Genomic DNA, 6000 nt, shown 5'->3' with positions numbered 1-6000 from the left:
CCGCGTCTGCGCCTGCGCCCGATGGCTGCGCTTGCGCAGTACCTCCTCCGCCGGTCTGTCCAGCCGGCACCGCCTGGGACCACGTGGGCGTCCGACGTTTCAGGCTTCAAAGTCAGGAGGGTTGGCTGGCGGACTAGAGACTGTCAGTCACGTGATAGAGACTCCACCCTATCTTGGCCAAAAATGGCTGCTTTTACGTAGGGGGAGTACCGACCTGGTTATTTATAAGGTTATTCAATTCAGCAAATACTCATAGAGTGTCTGCTGAGATCCTGGCGTGGGGGGAAGGGGGTTTGCGAAATAGAGTGCGGAATAGAGTAGACAAAGCCCTGCACTCATGGAGCTTACATTCTATGGAGTATAAAAAAAAAATAAGAATAAAAAAAAAACTCGTTGATGTCTAGTGGATTCCCACTAATGGCGATTCCACGTGTTTCAGAGTAGACTTGCACGCCATGAAGTTTTCAAAGACTGTGATTTTACTGAAAGGAGCCGTGGTGGCGCGGTGGTTAAAGCACTGGGCTGCTAACCAAAAGGTCATCGGCTCAAACCTACGAACCACTCCACTGGAGAAAGATGTTGCATTTTGCTTCCGCGAAGATTACAGCCTTGGAAACACTATGGGGCAGTTCTACTCTGTCCTATAGGGTCACAATGAGTCTGAATTGACTTCATGGCAATGGACTTGGGGTTAACCTTACTGAAGTAGATTGCTAGGTCTTTCTTCCGTGGCACTGCTGGCTGGATTGAAACCATTAACCTTTCAATTAGTTGAGCACAAACTATTTGTACCACCCCCCACCGAAAAAAAAAAATTAAACCAATTGGTGTTGAGTCAGTTTCGACTCATGGCAACCCATGTATTACAGAGCAGAACATTTCCATAGGGTTTTCATGGCTTCAGCCTTTACAGAGAAGGAGCCTGAGTGGCACAAGCCGTGTGCAACCAGCTGGTAACCTAAAGGTTGACAACTCAACCACATCCAATGGCTCCACAGAAGAAAGGCCTGGCAATCTACTTCCATAGACACAGCATAAACCTTTTGTATCACCCACGAACTAAAAACAAACCCCTTGCCGTGGAGTTGAGTCTGACTCATAGGAACCGTACAGGACAGAGTAGAATTGCCCCATAGAGTTTCCAAGGCTGTAATCTTTATGGAAGTAGACAGCCACATGTTTCTCCAGCGGGGCAGCTGGTGGGTTTGTACCACGCAAACCAAAAACCAAACCCAAAGACAGGTCCGCACTGACCCATATCGAATCTATAGGACAGAGTAGAACTGCCCCATAGGGTTTCAAAGGCTGTAAATCTTTATGGAAGCCCCAAATCACCAGGTCTTTGTGGAGCCACTGGCTGGGTTTGAACACCAATCTTTCAGTTAGTGGCCAAGTGCTTAACCACTGCACCACCATAGCTACTCTCTTTCCTTTGAAACCTGTTGCTGTTGAGTCGACTCCAAGTCATAGCTGCCCTATAGGACAGACCTAGGCCGTAATCTTTATGGGAGCAGATCGCCAGGTCTTTTCTCCTGAGGAGCAGCTGGTGACTCTGAACAGCCTATCTTCAGTTGGCAGTGGAGTGCTTACCCATTGCACCACCTGGGCTCCAGAAATGTTGTTTTACCCTTCCTTTTTCTAAGTCCTTTCCTGACTCCCCAATCCATCCCTCAGCCATGACCTTATCCTACCCCAGCAGACGAGATGGGTGAGAAGTTCAGGGGTAGAATGGGAATAGTTGACATTGTCTGGTCATTTTTATTTTATTTTTTCACAAGTTTTTATTTCGAAGAATTTCAACCTTACAGAAAGGAATGTCGCTGTCGTTGTTAGGTGCGGTAGAGTCGATTTAGACTCGTAGCGACCCTGTGTGTTACAGAGTAGAACAGTCCTCTAGGGTTTTCTTGGCTGTGATCTTTTCAGGAACAGAACACCAGGTCTTTGTCCTGTGGAGCCACTGGGTAGATTCAAACCGTCAACGTTTCTGTTGGCAGCTGTATGCTTAAACATTGCGCCAGCAGGGGTCCTTTTACAGAAAGAAATAGTCCAATGAGTACTCATTTTTCCTTTGCCTGGATTCACCAGTTGTTAGCATTTGGGCACACTTACTTTTTTCTTTCTTTGTCTAGCGGTCTTTCATACACACACAAACACACACACACACATACACACTAAACAATTTTAGAGTCATGCCAGATTTTTTAATGAGTGTAAAGTTTTGAGAGCCTGCTGGGGCTATGCAGCTAACAACTGAGGGTCCGTAACTTAGTAATTTCTCCTTGACTGATTCTAGGCACTGAAGCAGGGAATATATAAGATGAGCCTGGAGCATTTTGGAGTGCCAAAAAGGAAGAAAGTGCTCAAAAAATCCAGTGATGGTGGTATGTCAGAGGGGACACAGGAACTACATGGAAAGGCTCAAAGTGGCCAAAGCTGGAACAATTTGAATAAAAAAATAGAGTATTATTGGATTAAGAGTCCCTGCTTGCTCCAAAAGGTTAGGTGCTCAACTACTAGCCAAAAGGTTGGCAGTTCAAACCCAACCAGAGGCACCTCCGAAGCTAGTGATCTGCTTCCGAAAATCTTACGGAGCAGTTCTACTCTGCACACATGCGGTTGCCATTGAGTCGGAATCGACTCAGTGGCAACTAACAACAACAGTATTGAATTACAACCCAAAATATAAACATCCATAAGTCTTTACTGATTTAAATAAATAATTGAAAAAATAATGGGGGAGAAGAAACAAATCTCTCATAAAAAAGAATTCCAAATAAATTATGTAGATATTCCCCCCTCAAGGAGGTGGAGCTTAACTCCCTACCCCTTAAGTGTGCACTGACCTCTAGTAACTTGCCTCCACAAAGTACAAAAAGGGAAAATAAAGTAACTTTACAGTGGCAGACACTTTCTCAGCCAGGTGATCAAGGTCAACATCAACACATGATGGATGATAACACGTACCCTTGTTAAGATGTGATGAGAACGGCACTTTACCGCTGTAGGCTTCCTCCCCAAAACCCATATCCCAATCTAATTATGAGAAAAACATCAGACAAATCCCAGGAGAGGAACATTTCAACTCCTAGCAACCCCATGTGACAGAATCTGTAATCTTTACAGAAGCAGATCACCAGCTCTGTCTCCTGCAGAGCCACTGGGTGGGTTTCAACTGCCAATCTTTGGTTAGCAGCCAAGCACTTAACCCTTTCTGTCACCAGGGCTCCTTATGTATATGTATATATACATACATACATACATAACCAGAAACTGGTTGCCGTCAAGTCAATTCGGACTCACAGCAACCCTATAGGACAGAGTAAAACTGCCCCATAGAGTTTCCAAGAAGTGCCTGGTGGATTTTGTTACCACAAATCGCAGGTTCGAGCTGCTGCAGCAAAGCCAATACTGAGACAGGAGGAGGTAAGCACTAAAAAAACATAATGAATTCGTCTTTGACTTCACACTGGCCCTTAAACATTCATTTAGAACCAAAGAATTAGAATTAACAATTACAATATTAGGTCAATGGTTAGAACGCAAATCTTTAGAGTTCAGGCTTTTATCTTTAACAAGAGGTCTTAGGAGGAAGGGTTGACCAAGGCTTAAACTTGGCGGAGGTCGGTGGACAGAATCTCAGTTCCATCTCTGCCTTCTCTCAGTGAGTGAGCAGAAATTCAAGGTTTATATGTGAGTTTGTCACCTTGGCTCCACAGAACAATGGCCAGCATGAAGTCAAAGACTAGTACATTATGTCTTTTTTCCAGGGTTAGAGAGTTAGCCAAATGATGCCTTAGGGAGGTTGCTTAGATTTGGAAGATGTTTTCCTGTGTCACCGCATGCTGGGTCAAAGTGAACTTAAAAGTTGTTTACGTTCTTTACATACATCACATGCTTCCACGTCTAAGTTCAGAAATTTTCTAAACAGCTTTCTCATGATTTTACAAGATTCTGTTGAATTATAATGTTAGATGATCACTATGAGTCAGAATCCACTCAACGGCAACAGGTTTGTTTGTTTGTTTTTTTTTAAGTGAATGTTGTGAGGTCTTACTTGGGTGCCTTGGCATGACTACCTTGCTATATACTAAATGGGCTTATGTACGACAAACCTGAATATCTCTCTATTAATTTTTTAAGATAAAACCCTACAATGGTCATCTGCTTTAAACTCAAAAGCCCACTACTGTCAAATCGATTCCAGCTCATAGTGACCCTATAGGACAGAGCAGAACTGCCTCATGGGATTTCCAAGGCTGCAATCTTTATGGAAGTAGACTGCTGCATTTTTCTCCTGTGTCATCTGCTTTACTTAAGATTAATTGATTTAATCATGTTTTAACTACTTCATAACAGCATCTACACTAGTGTTTGACCAGACAGCTTGGTGCCATAGTCTAGTCAAGTTGACACATAAAATTAACCATCACATGAGCCAACACCTTGCTTTCAGCCTGTGAGACCCTGAGCAGAGGACTTAGCTACCCCATGCCCAGGCTCCTGACCCACAGAAACTGTGAGAGAATAAATGTGTGTTATTTTAAGTATTTACATTTGTGGTTATCTGTTAGCCAGCAATAGATAACTAATACATAGAAGCAGTCCCTGGGTAGCGCAAATGGTTAAGTGCTTGACTACTAGCTGAAAGATTGGCAATTCAGACTCACCCAGAGGCAACTTGGGAAACAGTCCTGGCAATCTGCTTCCAGAAAGTTGCAACTGTGAAAACCCTATGGAGCAGTTCTACTCTGCACACATGGGGTTGCCAAGAGTCAGAAATGACTCAAGGGGAACTAAGAACAACAACGTCAGTTAACATGCAGTTACACCAGAGTAGGGTGAGTCCTAGTCCAATCTGAATGGTTGTATATAAAAGAGAAGCACCACAGAAGAACAGACAGAGGGAAGATGTCTATGCAAAGGTGAGTTAGGCTGCAGCTACAAGCCATGGAATGCCTGGGGCTACCAGAAGCTGAGAGAGGCAAGAAAAGATTTCCTCTCAGAGCCTTTAGAGAGAACTTGGTCCTGTACACACTCGAATTTAGACCTCAAGCCTCCAAAACTGTGAGGCAATAAATTTCTGTTGTTTAAAGCAATCCGGACAGGGCTCAGCAGGAATGATTCATCTGTATTCCCTTTGGTGTCAGCTGGGGCAGCTGGAAAGCTAGGGGCTATAATCATCTGAAGGTTTGTTACACCAGCCTTAGAAAACTAATACAAAAGTCCTGCAATGTCACTAGCCCAGGGGGAGAGACAACATGGAGAACTCTTGAGACAGCATGAAGTCAGAGATTCCTGTCAAGCCCCTAACTCTCCAGCCATCTACTCTCCCAGTTCCAGCCATATGGCCTGTAAAAAAAAAAAAAAAGCCTGTAACCACGTGGGAAATCCCAGACTAGAACCAGCCAGCTGAGCCCTTCCTGAATTCCTGACGCACAGACACTGTGAGAAACAATAAAATGATTGTTATTGGTTCAAAACACTAAGTTTTGGGGGCAGTTTGTTTTTTCAGCAATAACTAGTCAGAATAGTTGGCAAAACTGAGACTCTAACTTAAAAAGGATGGAGAGCAGTTATTCAGTAATTCAGGCTCCTGGGTTTAGGGATTACATAATTACCTCCACCCAGGTGACAACTCACCATTAACCAAAGCAGTGGTTCTCAATCCCACCTGTACATTAGAATCATCCAGGGAGATTTCCTGCAAATAGAGTGCCCCACCCTCAGAGACTCTGATTAATTGGGCTGAGGTGGCACTGAGACATTGGGATTTTTACAAAATTACTCCCCAGATGATTCTAGAATGCAGTCAGGGTGGAGAACCATGGAACAAAGATCTATTTACTGCTTCACTCTAATCTAAATTATTTTCCTCTTCTTCCTATGCCTTGTTTTTATTTATTTATTTTTTTAAGTGTGCTTTAGATGAAGCTTTATGGAGCAGATTAGTTTATCATTAAACAATTAATACACTCGTTTTGTGACATTGGTGCCAACCCC

Source organism: Loxodonta africana, chromosome 11 (assembly GCF_030014295.1).
Source record: "Loxodonta africana isolate mLoxAfr1 chromosome 11, mLoxAfr1.hap2, whole genome shotgun sequence".
In the NCBI taxonomy this organism is placed as follows: domain Eukaryota; kingdom Metazoa; phylum Chordata; class Mammalia; order Proboscidea; family Elephantidae; genus Loxodonta; species Loxodonta africana.
This window is presented reverse-complemented; position numbering follows the sequence as displayed.